Below are 17758 nucleotides of genomic sequence, written 5' to 3' on the forward strand. Positions count from 1 at the left end.
TTTTTCAAACGCTTCTGAAGAGCAAAATGCTGGACCTCGAAGTGCTTCTTGTGGGATCGCTTGAAAGTACAGTGAAGGTTGGAGAATATTTGCCCTTTCCCTCACTGTAGAAGGAGTTCAAGGTCGAAAGCATTTTGCTCTTTAGAGCATTCGATATTCTGAACTTTCATTCATATAATACAGACCCTTACATATATTACCTTACCTCTTGGATAAAATTTAAAAGGAAGGGAAAAATTCAAACCCTATCCTGTCAGCATGCATACCCAGCTCCTAAAATATTAGTCCTCTGCACCACCACTAATAACCTAAGATGCTCGTAATAATAACTTTAAAAGATTAAAATAAAAAGAGGGGAAGTTTTAAACCTTGTACACTTGGCACAGAATGTAGCTTGACAAGCCATAATCTTAATCTGCTGCACTAATTAAGGAATGCTTGCACTTGACTGTATTTTAATAACTATAAGAAGTATGAAACTCTGTTTGGTGTTATTCACTGACTGCAACAGTCACTGAGATACGAGGGACAGGGCAAGTATTAAGCGGCAACATCAGGAGAATTCTTTTCAGTTTTAAACTATCATTTGGACTCTCTTAAGCATTAATAGACCAACACGTCTAGCATCATATAAATATGAGGGCGTGCTGCCGCACCCTTGACGTGCACAGGAAATGTGTGTGAGTGCAGGGGGCATGTTTAAGTGCTCTACGGAGGTGTAAACATGCACCCACAGTTGCACAACCTACTATGCTTACTATTAGAGCCCGCCTCTAATAATAAGCAATTAAGTCAGTGTCCGTGGATATTGAAAGGTATGCTAAGCATACAAGAGTGTACACGAACACTGAAATAAACTCAAAGTAGTAAACACACAAGCACGTAGTGGAATGTTAAGCCCCATCCCTAGAACTATCACAATTAGATTCCCCCATGTCCCTATTTTACATTTGTATTGCTTCATTATTGAAAGTGTAAGTGAAACGCAGCATGTTTGTGTGTTGCCGCCCCATGCTTAGCGTAGCTTATACATCAAAATCATCCATATAGAAAAGAACATGCAGAATCAATGTTAACGTCAGTAGTGTAGTGGTTAGAGCATCCGCCTAACAAACAGGCATGCACAATTCGAGTCCCACTATAGCACATATCATTTTCCATGTGGAATGTGTATATGAATATATTTATACATCATTTTGCTGTATAACTTACATAATAACATGTAAATGTGAACTGGAGTACTGCATGACATGTTTAACTAATGTCATTCAATCAAAGTGGTAGTGTCATAATGAATAAGGCACCAGTAAGCAGGTGTAAGCACAAATAAGCAGTAGTAAACATATATAAGTACAAGTAAGCAAGTCTAAGTGCGTTTGCACGGGTGCAAGCAGTGCCCACACACATTAAGCATAGTAGAAGCTAACCGAATTTAACAAACTGTAATTGGAAGATAGCACAGCCTATCATCAATGTTGGAAATCTGCCACACACACACCCACTCACAACTGCTTAAAAGTGCTTTAATCACTCTGTATCCAATGGCCCTTGTTTTGGCAGCAAGGAAATAAATGGCCTCTGCAAAGACAAACCCAGGACCCTGCACACCACAGCCAATGTGTTTTACCATTAAATCATGGCAGATATACATAAATCTGATGTTATCACAAACATATCGTCCAGCACAATCATGCAACAGCATAGGAAATGTATATAATTATGTAGATGTATGTGCATGTGTATGTACAGATATATAATATATATATATATATATATATATATATATATATATATATATATATATATATATATATATATATGAAGAATGAACGTCGTGACAATAAAGCATGCAAAAAGAATGAGAAGGGAATTAACAGCAACCCCAGTATTATTTAGTGCTGTCAGCTTATGTCATATCAAGCTGGGCAGGGGTGAGAAAATCACTGCTACCCACACCACAGGCAAGACACTACCAGTGGGAGTAACATTGTCGATCTGCTAAGTCTACTTTACAAACAATCACAGGGTAGTCCCTGGTGGGACTACCCACAAATTGCTAGGCGGAATGGACTTCCAACCATTACACAAGCAAGGGCAGGTATGTTCAAGGACCAAATGGTGGGAGAGCCTGATGATACATGGGTTGGGACAACATACTTGTAGGGTCCCTAATGCCGGGGAGAGGGCAATGTGTGGAGGTGTGTCATGGCTGTGATAGCAACCGGAGAATGGATGGTTTGCATGCATATCGAACTCGGTTGGGGTGGAGGAACCATGGGTATGAAATTATGGATCCAGGTGTGTCAGGGTTGGATGCCTGGTTCTAATTGGACCTCCTTGTGGAGGTCAGTAAGTTTGTTATACGTATATATGCATACACACATGCATACATGTATATGTAGAAGTACATTCCCTGTAACACATGCATTCCTTTTGCACACATAAATAACATGAAAGTGCCCCTATAAACCTTGACAGTAGATAGAATAATAGGTTGTGCATAAGAGGGAAGGGACAAATCTGCAAAAATGCAGAAGTGTTTACTTTGTCCGAAGTCAGTGCTGTTATCAGAAATAAATTGTGAGGACTTTCTCACTATGAAATAGTGGAATCATTCCTGTGATCTGCCTGCTACAGCAAGGTCAATCACTAAACCGGTCCTATTTGTAATACAATGTCGCCGAACTCGTACATTACTAGCTCTCATGTGTAATGTATGCATTACCACATAGTCATAGTTATTAATTTATTGTAGTGTCTTGTTAATGGGAGTAATGATGCAATGAAGTATAGAGTCTAATCCTGAAATAAAGACATGTGTGCCCAGGTGGGGCATCCCAAAAATTGTGAATAGTGTCCTATTAGTCACTCATTTCACCACTGTTTGTGGACTAAAAGTTTAGGATATCTGAGGATACATGGAGTGAGTCAACCCATGGGATGGGTCTACAGGAGTAGGGAGTGGCCAATGTGTAGTGGCAAGGATACACTGTGTATCTAGCTGGAGAATGGATGACTGCTGTATCAGTGAAGTGTTAGGGTGGGTGTTTGGGGAACTAGGATCCATGGGTATATGGGTATATATGCACATGAAGCAGCACAACAATAGTGTAGTGGTTTAAGGATAAATAAGCAGTAGTAAGCATATATAAGCACCAGTAAGCGTGTTTAAGTGCATTTGTGTGGGAGTATGCATTCCCTACACAGATTAAGCAAAGCTGAAGCTAACTGAGTATAAGAAACTGTAACCAGAGGTTACAGACATATATATATATATATATATATATATATATATATATATATATAATTGCAGACATATATATATATATATATATATATATATATATATGCACATATATGTGTGTGTGTGTGTGTGTGTGTGTGTGTGTGTGTGTGTGTGTGTGTGTATGTGTGAGTAGATATACACAGATATACAGCTATGATAGGAAACAACACATAAGAATGACATATGTTCACAGGCTATGCCAATGGAAGTGAGGGGCCCAAGCAAGAAACATGTAACACGTAGCATGACGCCCCCCCCCCCCAGCCAGACAGAGGAAACACACACAAACCCACAAACAATGTAAATAGTCCACTGCTCCCCTGACCACAGGCAGGATAGAACCAGGGGGGGTACAGAGTGCATCCGTGAAATCTAATCTTGGAACACAGACAGGAGTGTCCCTTGCGGGATGCCCCAAAAGTTGACATATAAACAAAGGAAGGTGATAGGACGACCATTCTGGCTGGGGTGGGTACATACCCGGAATACAAGGGTGGGAAAGCCTGATGACCCATGGGTCAAGACAACGTACGACATGGGTCCCGTGAAGTGGAGAGTGGGCAGTGTGTAGTGGTGTGTTCAGACCCGACCTGCACCCAGAGGAAGGATGGGTGCTGTAGAGGAGGTAAGGGTGGGGGAACTATGGGTAGCTATTTATGGGTCTAGGTGTGCAGGTGTTGGCTGATGTGGGTCTATACAGACAGCCCCAGGGATGCGAGCAACAGTGTTAATTGGGCAGAGGCATCGCCAAACGTGTAGCCACACCTGCTACGAGTCCCACTGCCGCAAAGTTTAATCTACACGAACGGAATAACCAGATGTAGATGTAAATATGTAGAGGAATGTGTGTGTTTATTTACCCATAGCTACATGGAGATATACCTCTCCCTTTCCGTAGTACAAATGTATACATACAGAGATGGAATACATATACATTCCCACATATAGAAATATACATATGCAGACACCCATACACCCATATGTTGTTAGATATATATATATATATATATAGACAGCAATATATAAATATATACATGTATTCATACATATACAGATATATCTGTATATAGTAATGTAGATATATATATATATATATATATATATATATATATATATATATATATATATATATATATATATATATATATGTTTGTGTGTGTGTGTGTGTGTGTGTAAATATACACATGTAAATAACTACGATATGACACAACAGTTACGAATTACATATGTTCACAGACCGTGCAAATGGGGGTGAGGGGTCCAATCAACAAACGTGTAACACGTAGCATCAACCACCCCCACCTAGACAGGTGAAACATACAAACACACAATACAAGTAAACACACCAATGCTTCCCAGACCACAGGCAGGATACTACCAGTGGGAGAGACCTGCCAAGTCTAATCTTGAAACAAAGACATCAATGTCCCTTGTGGGACACCCCAAGAATTAATGATCATCGGAGTCAGTCCCTGTAATGATTCATCTAACCAGGCTGTATACATACACAGACCAGTAGGTTGTGCAAGCCTGATAACTCATGGGTCGACACAAGTTACGACATGGGTCCTGACATGTGGAGAGTAGGCAGTGTGTAGTGGTGTGGTTAGACCCCACCTGCACCCACAGTAAGAAGGAGTGCGGTAGAGGAGGGGCAGGTGGGGGAACTATGGGTATGCGATTATGGGCCTAGGCATGCAGGTGTTGGCTGGCATAGTTGTATTAGGACCGCCCTGGGGATGTAAGTAATATTGCGAAATGGGCAGAGCTTGCGCCCATACCTCTCAACCCCTAAGAGCAAAACCACTGGACAGAACATAAACTGTTGGGGAACAAATAGGGACAGAAAGCACATATTCCACTTACAACCTTAGAAAGCTGATAGAATAATAGGCATGCATTAGCATGACTCAGCTGAAGGATGTGGGGTCCTAAACCCAATTACTTGTCTGTATTTAATGGTGTCAGTTCCCAGGTATTTGCCAGACAGGTACAGATTGTAAGAGGAACACACCAATAGTATGAAGCAAACTCTGGACAGGCCATGGATTCTGTACAGTCGACCGGCATGGTTATGCCTAATGGGCAGCCATTCCCAATATGGGTCTCACCACAGCACAGTCCAGTTTAAATGGCTAAGTACGGTATGACCATATCTGTCGTTGCATAACCCACTACACAACACCTATGAACACATGGTCACAACACCCCACTGTAGGCATGTAAGCCGATGTAATAGGCATCACAAGGTATTATTGTAGTCCTCGCCCCACCGAGGGGTGTGAGTGTCTGATGCAAACACCAAAGCAGTACATTTGCAAGTGTGGGAGCAAGCAGGTTTAAGCCTGTTTAGCCGCCGGTATGCGAGTACCACACTGGTGAAGCAATGTAGAGGCTAACTGAGTGTAAGAAAGTGTAACCGAAGGTTAGCATTGCTTAGCTCCACGTAAACCCATGCACACCCGCTCACAACTGCTTTAAAGTGCCTTAATCACTCTGCACCCAACAGCTCGTGTTCTGGCCAGCAACAAAATAAACAGCCTCTGCAAGGCTAGAGCTCAGGACCCTGTACATCACAGTCACAGTAGTTAACCACTGCGCCATGATAGCAATACATATAAAAGGTGGTATCAGCAAACTAATCCTCGCCACAGGGACAGGGTAATGTTCTATAACCCACCACAGACCATAAATATGTGAATTGGAGTACTGCAGTAAACATAGAGTTGAGGTGTCGCTGTAATAAAGTTAATGATGTCCCCAGGACCACATACAGTGTATGTACACATGAATCACGCATACCAGACACATATATAACCTGTAATGAATAAGACATAGCTTAGCCTTTTTGAAACCGGACAATTACAGAAAAGTGCGGGAATCCGACCCTACTTAAACTGGAGAGGCGGGAATACGGCTCATAACTGGTTGTAGCATAGCCCTGCAGGTAGAATGGCTGGAGTGGGGAAGGCACTCGCTTTAGAGAGCAGCGCTGGGGCATCCTGGAGTCCAAATTCATGATATGACTCCTGGTAAAGCACCATGACAGGAGACTACTGCAGGGCCAGTATCAGGGCTCGCAGTACAAAACAGAGGCCTGGGATAGTCTTGCCCATGACCTCACTAGTGCCACAAGTAGCCCCCTAGACTGGTGAATAGGTCAGATACCACCATGCAGATCTAAAAGGCGGAGGGGGAATGTCCTAGAACAGTGGATCCAGGAAGCAAGGCAGATGCAGAATGCCCCAGAACTGAATAACTACTCCTTCCACTACGTAGTTAATAATTGCCTAGCTTGTGTATACTATGAATAGGTATGGCTAAATATCACTGTACTTCTTTGACAGCTGCAGATGAGCATGTTGTGAACCAGCAAGCCTATGATGCTAGGCTGCAAAGGATATGTCGCACGGCAGGTTAGTAAATAGCCTGCATGTACTGTCATAACAAATATATGTAAGAGCCTCAGAAAGTGTTGTACCAGTATACAGACTTGTGTAATATGCTGGGAATAAAGGTGTAACCCCTGCATTGCTTCTGTTTACTCTGCAGTCATATGTTGTTGTACTGTTGCAGTTATTAAATAGTACTGTTGTAGTAAGCAGTGTTACCCACACTGTGGTATGCAGATAAAATGTGTATGACATGCTGTATAACAATGTTGGATGTGCAAACAGGTCAGTCATATTAGACTAAATACATTTCAAAGCCTCACAATTGCCTGATAGCATAGTGTACAGTAGTGATCTTAACTGTAATGCTTTTGTCACACACAGCAGGACTTTGGATCCCAGGAACGCCAGTAAGTTGTATGCATAATCATTCCACACAACTGCACACAGTTAGTTAGAATGTTCAGAGAGAAAGCTGTATGCATATATACACTTAACAACTGTACAAAGTTTGCTAGAATGCTCAAATAGAAAGTGGTATGCATATTCATACCCCTCAACTGTTCCAATATGCCCAGTATGTCCTGATAAATGGCCCACATCCCCTGCCTTTTGCCCTGTTCACCTGTCAGATTAGTGTGATGATCCAAGAAATGTAGGCAGCTGTTAATGACACATAACTGATAGCCAGAACTGTACATAGTCAGAGAATGTACATGCAAACATACCTGTCATCCCAGCATCTCACCCAACGTGTATGACAGCAGTCTCAACACATGTTGCATTAACACCTGCATCTTGTCAAGCCTGTACATAAGACACAGGTCCCGTATATACTAATCTACAAACATACCATTGTACAATATAACGCCATTGGGTAGTGTAATAATACATGTAAGGGACAGACCACTGCAGTGACTACGAATGTTGTGTAAACTACAAGGATTTATTAGTTGTTAATTGAACTCTCTCTCTCTCTCTCTCTCTCTCACCCCTACCATATGTGCAAACATAACTGATGTACACAACTCATTTGGTATGTCTACACTCCTAACCTCTGTTGGGACATATATCCTATTGGTTTCTAAATATTCACATCTGTTTCTATGCATGTGCCATGTTAAAATAACCCCATATTGGTGTTCTGTTGTCATCAATGAAACCTGCATATTATTATAATGGCCACTGTGTACCCATATATGCATGTGTTCTGTCTGCTCTGCAACTATTTTATATCTGGTGCCCTGGGTAATGGGAATACCTATGCATGCTGTTATACTTAATCGTGAATGCTGTTGACTATTACTAACCCATATCTGTCTTAAACACGCAACAACATAGCTCGTATGGGAAGGCCGGTCCCAGCGGACCCAACTGTCCCACCTCAACTGGCCATGGCACCGGGCACCAGCATATCTCGGGCCCAGCCTGGGACCTCCTCGTCCTTTGGCCCTGCACCACCTTCGGGTGGAACCACCCAGGGGATGGAGCTTGGCTTAGGGAGCTTGACAGGAAGATTCAAGACCGCCTATGCCAGCTTGAGGGCCAAGTGGTGCAACTAGAGGGTGAGCCTGCCCCTCCTACACAGCCCCCAGCACAGCCACCTTCTGGGCTGTGAAGGTGCAGTGGTGACTGCCCATGGGTGGGGACCTCAGTCCCACTGTATCCATTTGTGAGCTCATGGGCTTATGACTTCCAAACACCCCTCCTCGTCCAAAGTGTTTCTCCCCCCACGTGTCATATAATGCCCCTGTGTGCATCTTGTTTGTCTTGTCTGTCATCCTACCCAACCTATCCTCCCTGATCATACCTACTCTCCTTCCCCAACATCCCACTCTCACCTAAAAATAAAGGAAAATAAGGGCACGCCCCATACATTGCTGTCCATTTTGCACACATGTCCACTGGACACATGTAAACGTTTCTAATTGTCATCGCAACATATTATTGTTGTCCTCACCCCTCTCTCAGGGTTGTGAGTGTCCAAATGTACTGCCAAATTTATTGCATATGCACAGCCGTTGCTGTAGAAGAAATGGACAGCTATGGACCTTCCCTACACCCTTCCTGCACAGCCCTAGCTACCTTGCCTAATGTCTTTCCCTCTTTGTGCCTCTTTTTTACCACTTTCCTATCACCCCTTTTTTCTTTTCTTTTAAAGAAATTATCATGGAGGTAAGCGGGAGTAAGCACTTTTAAGCAGCAGTGAGTGGGTTATGGCCTGTTTGCATGGGAGTAAGCACTGTCTACACAGGTTAAGCAATCAAGAAGGTAACTGAATGTAAGGAACTGTAACCAAAAGTAACCACTGCTTACCGTTGTGCAAACCCACGCACACCCACTCACAAATGCTTAAAAGTGCCTTAATCACTCCGTATCCAATGGCCCTTGTTTTGACCAGCAAAAAAATAAATGGCCTCTGCAAGGCATGAAAGCAGGACCCTGCACACCACAGCCAAGGTGATTTACCACTAAGCCATGGCAGATATACAGGCGTCGGATGTTATCACAAACATAGCATCCAGCACAGTCATTCAACAGTATAGGAAATGTATTCCATTATGTAGATGTATGTGTGTGTGTTTATGTCCATATATATATATATACATACATAGATATAGATATATATAGATATATCAAGAACATACCATGTGACAGCAAAGCAGTAAAAAAGAATGAAAAGGGAAACACCAGCAACTCCTGTATTATGTAGTGGTGTCCTATATAATATCAAGACTCCCTCAGACAGACATGTGTCATTAATACACGCAAACATTAAATACATTACTTTGAGCATTTCATTTATAGTAACAAAACAGGTCCTGTCCAATCATTATGTGAGATAAAACAATGGGCTGCAGTGAAGATACAAAAATCAACAAAACCGTTGAGAAAACCACTTTATATAAGAATAGCAAGCAAGTTTTACATTACTATGATATTATTGTAGTATGTGTTGTCACATGACTTTTGGACTGCTAGTCATGTGACTTTGACCTGTATTTAAACCAATTTGGTTTTGGAGTATACGTATTAGTATTGAGGAAGGGTTTTACTCGAAAGCTTTGCTTGCTATTCTTATATAAAGTGGTTTTCTCAACGGTTTTGTTGGTTTCAATCATTATGTGAGAACAGTACTCTTGCAAGGTGCTGTGTGCAACATCAACATCATTAAAAAGTTAAATGGGGTAACCATAGAGGGACCGGTAGTGTCGTGTGTACAATGGGGTTGTCTGCATCACGTGTACCTGAAACCTTTAGTAGTCATGTGCATACCAGGATCATGTGCCTGAGAGAGGGGTGAGGACAACAGTAGTATGCTGTTCATAGGCTCATAGGTTCATAGGTTCATACTAGGCTATCTGCCCTAGGGCATTTATAAGCCTAGCCAGAGTGTGTTTGGCTTTCGCCATCCATTTTAAATTAATTTTGCTATGCCCTTTTTCGAGGTTAGTATACTGTGCCTCTGTCTAACAGTGACACAGAAGTGATACCCGGGGTAAACCTATGATTACCCATCCACTCAACAAGATTCCTCTTGAAGAGAGTCAGTGAGGAACTCTGCCTAACCTGGACTGGGATTTTATTCCAGAGCAGGGAGCCTCTGGGTTATGAATCTGTCCCTCCAGCATGTCCTATTTATTTCAGTGCTGAGGTTTAGGTCTCTGAGCGCCAGGGTAGGCTCGATGGGATTTGGATTTTCTGAGGTGCAGCATGTCCATTAATTCCGGTTGACATGGTTTTATACGCCAGGCACAGATCGCCTGAGCAGGTGGTATGCCACTGAGTAGAGCTGGAGTTTCTTTTAACCGGCAGCATATGGCATCTGTTTGAGCCCTTTGATCCTCTTGGTGAGGTACTTTTGGGGTCTTTCCAGTTGCTGCAGGTGTCTGGTAAGGTACATCCCAAAAGGGGCATTGTACTCAATATGGGCCTAATGAGGGATGAGAAGAGGCACGATGACCTCCCTGATCTAGATATGAATCCCTTCATGATTAGGTGGGCTATATAAAATGTTTTTCTAACCACTTTGGCCACGTGGTTGTCAAATGAGAGATTGCTATCAACATGGGTACCCAGGTCCCTAATTACTTCTTCTGTACTTAATGGATTACCACCTATGTGGTAATTTGTGGGCACTTTGTTTTTGCCAAAGGGGATGACTATACACTTTTTGGCATTGAGCTTGAGGCCATGGCTCTGGCACCTGTTGTCTGTTTCTATGAGGCCCTTTTGGAGGATGCTTGTGTCGGCTGGAGAGTCGATTATGGCACCCAGTTTGCAGTCATCTGCGAACTCGGTCAGCCACAGTCCTTCCATGTTGGCCTGTCCCTCCGAGAAATATATACCGAACAAGAGAGGTCCCAGGACTAAGCCTTGTGGGATGCCACTTGTAACTGGTTTGGAGTCTGACATGGCTCCAGCAATTCTAACCATGTGGGTTCCGTCCTTGAGCCAGTTTGCAACCCATCTAGTGACATAGGGGTTTATATTTAAGCTGGTGAGCTTGTCTATAATGCCCGAGTGGGGTATTGTATCGAAGGCTTTTGCGAGGTCCAGGTAGGTTGTGTGGACCACCTTCCCCTGGTCAATGGCCTTGGTGACTGTTTCAAAGAAATTGACCAGGTTTAAGAGGCAGGATCTGCCCTTAACAAAGCCGAACTGGGTAGGATCCAGTGTATGTAGGTCCCCAATATCTTTATTTATGAGGTCCATGATGATCCTTTCCATAGCTTTGCAGACCAAGCTAGTCAGGCTTATGGGGTTTATAGTTTCCAGGATCCATTGAGGCACCACCTTTGTGGAGAGGGAATTCACTGTTGCTGTACAATAATAATCACTCTTTAGGTACATATCCTGTGTAGTAAGGCTGAGATTGAACAGTAGTTTTATGTTTGGCTTAGCTCTTCTTGGAGTTCATGTAGGACGCAGCCCAGCAATAATCAATCGGGCCTGGTCCCATTGATGCTGTGTTTTTGCTTTGAGAGGGATGTGGCTCTACCTGAGCATCTGAGATGTCAGGGGCAGCACTCTGCTGGGATAGATATTTGCCCTTTGGTGGGGAGGAGGAGGAGAGAGTTTGGCGCTGAACCCGTCAGCTAGGATGTTGGCAATGTCTGTGGGTTCGGTGTATTTTTCAGTCATTTTGGACTAATTCCTGAGCATATTCTGGGAATTCCCACCCAGGTTCCTAACATAACTAAAGAAAGCCTTGTGATTATCCTTAGTGTCCTCAAAAGTGCAATTATTCTCTTGGCCGTATTTTTAGACGATTTTATGAGTGCCTGTAGTTTTTGCTAATACTGATCAGAGATGCCTTCCCTTTTGGGATTTGCTCTATCATGTAGTAGCTTCCTTCTATTGTATAGTTTGTTTATGGCTGGGGTCCACCAGACAGGATGTCTGCCAACACTTTGGAGGATTGGGTCTTGGTTTTATTTGGGATTGTATGATCCATGCATTCCTGAAGGTGTTCATAGAATGCGTTTATAAAGGATTCTGCGGTCTGGGCCGATTTTCCACAGGCCCAGGGCTTGAAGGATTCCACCTAGGTTTTAAGGAGTGTGAAATTTGCTTTAGAGAAGTTTTTCACTGTGGTTTTCTGGGCAGGGGGTGGGGTCAGGATGTGAATATCCAGTGAGATTAGTTTATGGTCTGATCTTACCAGTGAGGGATGCACTTCTGGTCTGGAGCATAGAGTCCCCATGTTGGTGATGATCGGGTCCAGTATGTTTTCCCCTCTTGTGGGAGTGGTAACAAGTTGGTCCATAGCATTTGAGTTTATAAATTCTAGGAACCTTTGGGCTATGGTGCTGGAGCTAGAGTAATACTCCCAGTCTATGTTTGGGTAGTTGAAGTCATCCAATATAATGGTGTTTGGAGAGACCTTCATATTTTCCAGTGTTCTCAGGAAGGCCGAGTGGGGTTCCTGGGTTTGGGAGGGTGGTCTGTAGCAGGCTATAAACTGGAAGGCAGCTTTACCCACTGTTAGTTGCACATGGATAGTCTCTGATGCTTCTGTAACTGTGCCACCAACCTGGAGGTGTGGGTATCTTTGACGAATATTGATACTCCCCCATCTTTTGTGGATCGGTCCAAGTTTTGGGGCCGAAAAGCATGGTATGAGGTATAACTTGGTAGTGCTGGGTGCTCGAGCCTTGAACGAGGTTTCTGTTACCGCACAGATATCGATGTTCTCCATGCTAAGGAGAGTTTTGAGTGCATGCATCTTGAGGTTTACACTTCTGGCGTTGAGTAGCATTACTCTTAGTTTCTTATCCCTTGTGATACCTATGGACGTGGGTTTGTCTTTGAGCCTTGCCTAAAAAAGGCACTATGAGGGTAGCAAGTGCCTTTGCCAATATCCAAAGCCCAGGGTGACAGGTGCAAGTCAGTCCGTAGTGAAGCATCGTGGCTTGTCAAGCATGTCATCCCAGGCTGACAGGCATTGATCCCTTGAATGACACCAATACTTAAGCCAATTGTTGAAATTGATCATCTTGTCTTCATATTGTGGCATCATTCTTGGTGAGGGTAAGATGCTACTCAAGGTCAGGGTCATACCGCCTGGGCTACATGCTCAGAGAGCTCCTCTATGTCTCTTTTCATGTAGTCCAGGGAGGTACCTCAGGTCATTCACACCAGCATGGACAATGACTGAGTCATATTTGTACTTGCCTTGGAGTGACCTGAGTGCTTGTGTTATGTGGCGGATCCTAGCTCGACAGGCAGCTCACCATGACCTTCTCCTTGTTCATCCTGGTGAGCGGGACGCCAGTGTGCCTAACGACAGAGTCACCTATTACAAGTGTATCAGGTGTGTTGTTTAGCCTTAAGGGTTGTGACTGTTCGGCACACTGGCTTTGTGAGCCATGTGTTGCACGTGTTTTGTTTTGGGGTAGTGGTTGCTTTGGGTGTCTGCTTTGAGGTCTCTGCTGCTTAGGCAGATTTTATTTAGAGCCTCAGTATGTTTTTGTGTGTTTATGTGTTTGGTTTGCTGTCGTGGTAGGTCTATGTGAGACTGGAATTGTAGTAAGTGTGGTTTTCTTCTCCTCCTGACTGGTTATGCCAGTACTGAGTTGAGAGAGCTTAGCCTCCAGTTTGGCTATATGGTTGCATCTCTCACACTTGTTGGAATTTGTTGGGAGGACATGAGGCAGTTGTAACATTGCCTCAAGATTCCCAGATTCACCAGCTGGACCGAAGAGGTGATTGACAACTGACCTTTGGACATGCTAGAATAGTATTGGGAATTCCTTTATAATTGAAAAAAAAGGGCCAATGGGGAACAAGGTACTCAAGGGGAGTTTGTAAGAGTGTAGTGCTTTTAATGTTTTAGTGCTGACTTATATAATTGCTTTAGTGAGCAAGTGCCAGGTAACTTAAATGCAATGTGTTACAGGTAACTTAAATGCAAAAATGACAAACAGTAACTTTCTTTCAAGTGAAACAAGGAAATAAGTACAGTAAGCAATGCAGATATCACTAGGGATCCACAGAAGTGCTGAAAAGCCAAAGAAAATGAAAAAAAAAATGTTGTGATGCAAGTTACAAAGGTTCCATGTGTCCAGTGGACACGTGTGTGAAATGGACAGCTATGTATGGGGCAAAAGTTGTTCTGGGAACAGATTGGCCTTTTCTTTCCATTTTCAAAAGGTGAGAGTGGGATGTTGGGGAAGGAGAGTAGGTATGCTCGTGGAGGATAGGTTTGGTAGGATGACAGACAAGACAGCATACAGGCGCAGTATCGGACACATGTTGGGGGAATACACGTTAGATGGGGAGGGGTGTTTGCCAGTCACAAGCCCATGAACCCCCAAATGGAAACAGTGGGATGGAGGTCCCCACCCATGGGCAGCCACCACTGCACCATCACAGCCACAAAGGTGGCTGTGCTGGGGGCTATCTAGGAGGGGCAGGCTTACCCTCTAACTGTGACACTCTGCCTGTGAGCTGGCATAGCTGGCCTCAAAACCCCTTATTGAGCCCCCCTATGCACCATGGCCTGGACTGTAAAATGGCTGACAAGTTCCTGTCTGGACCTGCTCCCGGGGGGGACAGGCCCCATCCTCTGTGGTGGTTCCAACAGAAGGTGGTGCAGAGCTAACAGAAGTGGAGGTCCAAGGCTGAGCCCCAGACATGCTGGTGCCCAGTGCCATGGCCATGGTGGTTCCGCCGGGACCTCCAATCCCATACAGCCTATGGTGTTGCAGTTTTCACACAGATAAGGCTTAGTAAGAGTCAACAGCATTCATGATTACTTATAACAGCATGCATAGATATTACCATCAACCCAAGACAACAGATGTCATACATTTGCAGAGGGAGCACAACACATGCATATATACTGCATGACATTTGTCCAAAGTGTAGATGACTTGTGACTGCAGCTATGAACAGTGGCCCACTATTGGCATGTCACTGTGATAACCTCAGAGAGTGACTGCCATACTACTGTTTCATGTGACGTATGTCCAATCAGGGATGCGATGGCAGTAACTCTCATCACCGTCACCATGTACTGACTGCAATCCTCACACTATGCTTCTGCAGTTCACCGATGTGTGTTCTGTGAGTAACACAAGAAACAAATTTATCCACACACTGACCAGTCCACAGATGACCCTACAGATGGGGGTTTCCTCACAAACAGAGCACTGTCTTGTCAGTTATTAAAACATGCAGACTAGCCATTACCACACACAACTTGTTACATTGGCAGTAGTCTGAATGAAGCATAGCTACACTTACATGCTGTAGTCATGTCTGGCACATCACCCTCCCGTCTTTAGGCTATTTTCCACTGTGTATGTCATTTGAGGAACATCCAGATTTAATCTGTGATGCTGTTTACCAAACACCAAATCCAGATTCCACTCACAGCAACTGTCATGGGCTAACACCAGCATGATGTTCCTAGATATTGTACTGTGTTTCTATGCAATTGGCTACGGGAATGTCACCACAGCTGTTCCACATGCAATCAGCTAGAGGAGGACTGCAATAGGTGCAGAGGCCATCACCTGATCATGACCATCACTTAAAAAAACACAAACTGCTGCTGAGCAGGTGTACATCTCCACATCCACCAGAGAGTGTGTGTGTGAGGGACAGACAGAGGCAAAGTACATCAGAGAAGGGCTGGGAGACTAAAAACTAAGCATCATCTGTCACACACCTACCATTACAGGGGTTCAAACCCCTGACTGACTAGCCATTACTATTACAAGTACATGCAGTTACTCCATGTGCCACGTAGCTGAAATGTTGGTGTGCTGTACGAACATATATGTGTGCTTGTGAGCGACATCTGCAACAGAGATATAGTAGACATACATTAGGTGTAGCACACATGGCTGTCCACATGATCATATGTCATTGTCAACACAACCACACTCTCTAAGGGACTCAGATGCATTGGCACACTTTGGCAGGCTCACAAATATACTTCCTAACTACTTAGTTTGCCACACTACAGTAATGCACAGGTATTACATGCACGACAGGGGTTATTCTGAGGTTTTGTGGGCTAGGGCATGTGAACGTGTCTGACATCAGTCAGTATGCCAATGGGAGTTACACCATATAGGAAAACTATAAAAAATGCTGTTCAACATGTCTAGTGGTTAGACACTCACAGCCACCTCCACACAGGCTCTGACTGTCGAACACACACAGACACACTCACACACCTGCCACGTCTTGGAATAGAACTCCTACCTGACTAGTTTATTACACTACAGCATTACACAGTTATAGCATGCACTACAGAGATTACTGGACTACCCCTTCCCCAAAGGTGTATTTCACAAGGAATGATATCAGCAGGGTTACCAAATTAGGGCAATTTGAATATCCTGCAAGTGAGTAGCCCAAAATGCATTTCTCACAAAACAGACAGTGAGACGCACACAACACATCCACGGGTATAGAACCCATGACCAAGGTCTATATCACACTACTGCATAGAGATGTGATAGGACTCTCCACAAGGATTACTAGGAACTTCATTCCCCAGAGGTGTATTTGACAAGGAATGACATCAGCAGGATCACCAACGTAGGGCATTGTAAATGTCCTGTGAGTGAGTAGGCTATAATGCATTGCTCCCTACACAGACATTGAAACATACAGAAAACACATAACTGTCATGGTTGTGGATGGAACTCTACCACACTTCTAAATCACACTCCAGCAGTATGCAGTTACCTGACACACTACAGAGATTAGTGGGTTACAGCTGTCCCAGAGGTGTATTTCTAGGTGGGTGACATCAGCACCCTTGCCAAAGGTGAGTATGTGAATTGTAAGTATTGTGCATACTCTAAAAAGCATTGCCCCCTTCTCAGGCAGGCAGAGACACACACAGTTGGCAAACCTGAGATTAAAGCACCTACGAAACTAGTTTATCACACTACAGCATTATGCAGTTACAGGACACGCTACAGAAATTACTAGGTTACTGCACTCCCAGAGGTGTATTTCTAGGTGGGTGACATCAGCACCCTTGGCAAAGCTAAGTATGTGAATTGTAAGGAGTGTGCATACTGTAAAAAGCATTGTTCCCTTCTTATAAGGGCCTCCGTGCCAAAAGCCTTGTATCGTCCTATGAACCACATGTGAAGGAGTACATATACATGGGACTGAGTGGACTAAGTGACCTTTGTGGTGATGCAGAAGCTTGTCATCATCAATAGTGGAAATAAAACAATGAATATGCTTTTATTTGCAAAGATGATCATGCAACACAGGTAACCCCTGTGGCTGCCAGTATTATAACATACCCTTGCCACCATATACATCTGGCCAAACTTCTCTTGCACTAGAAAATGGATAGGCTGTGCCCTGATCAGGGAAAAGCTTGATAGTTGGTAGGCATAGAGGCAAAAAAAGAAATTGAAAACATTTTGCAGTTACTTAGGAAAACTGCAACACAATTTTTTAAAAAATCACAAGTCATCAGTCTTCCTTAATTTCCATTTATTATTTAAGATTAGGTCAAAGTTTAACAGGTTATTAAAAATGTTATTCTTTTCCTTTACCTTCTAATTTAGTATTTAAAAGTATCTAAAATGAACTT

At 43.5% G+C, this 17758-nt stretch overlaps 1 protein-coding gene across 1 annotated transcript in view; it reads right to left on the reverse strand.

Annotated features, from left to right (window-relative positions):
• The window catches only part of LOC122803763 (extracellular calcium-sensing receptor-like), a 1059758-nt gene that overhangs the window by 138070 nt on the left and 903930 nt on the right, over positions 1 to 17758 (reverse strand). The window lies entirely within an intron of this gene.

Source organism: Protopterus annectens, chromosome 6.part0, assembly GCF_019279795.1.
Source record: "Protopterus annectens isolate FY-2018-M chromosome 6.part0, PAN1.0, whole genome shotgun sequence".
Classification (NCBI taxonomy): domain Eukaryota; kingdom Metazoa; phylum Chordata; order Ceratodontiformes; family Protopteridae; genus Protopterus; species Protopterus annectens.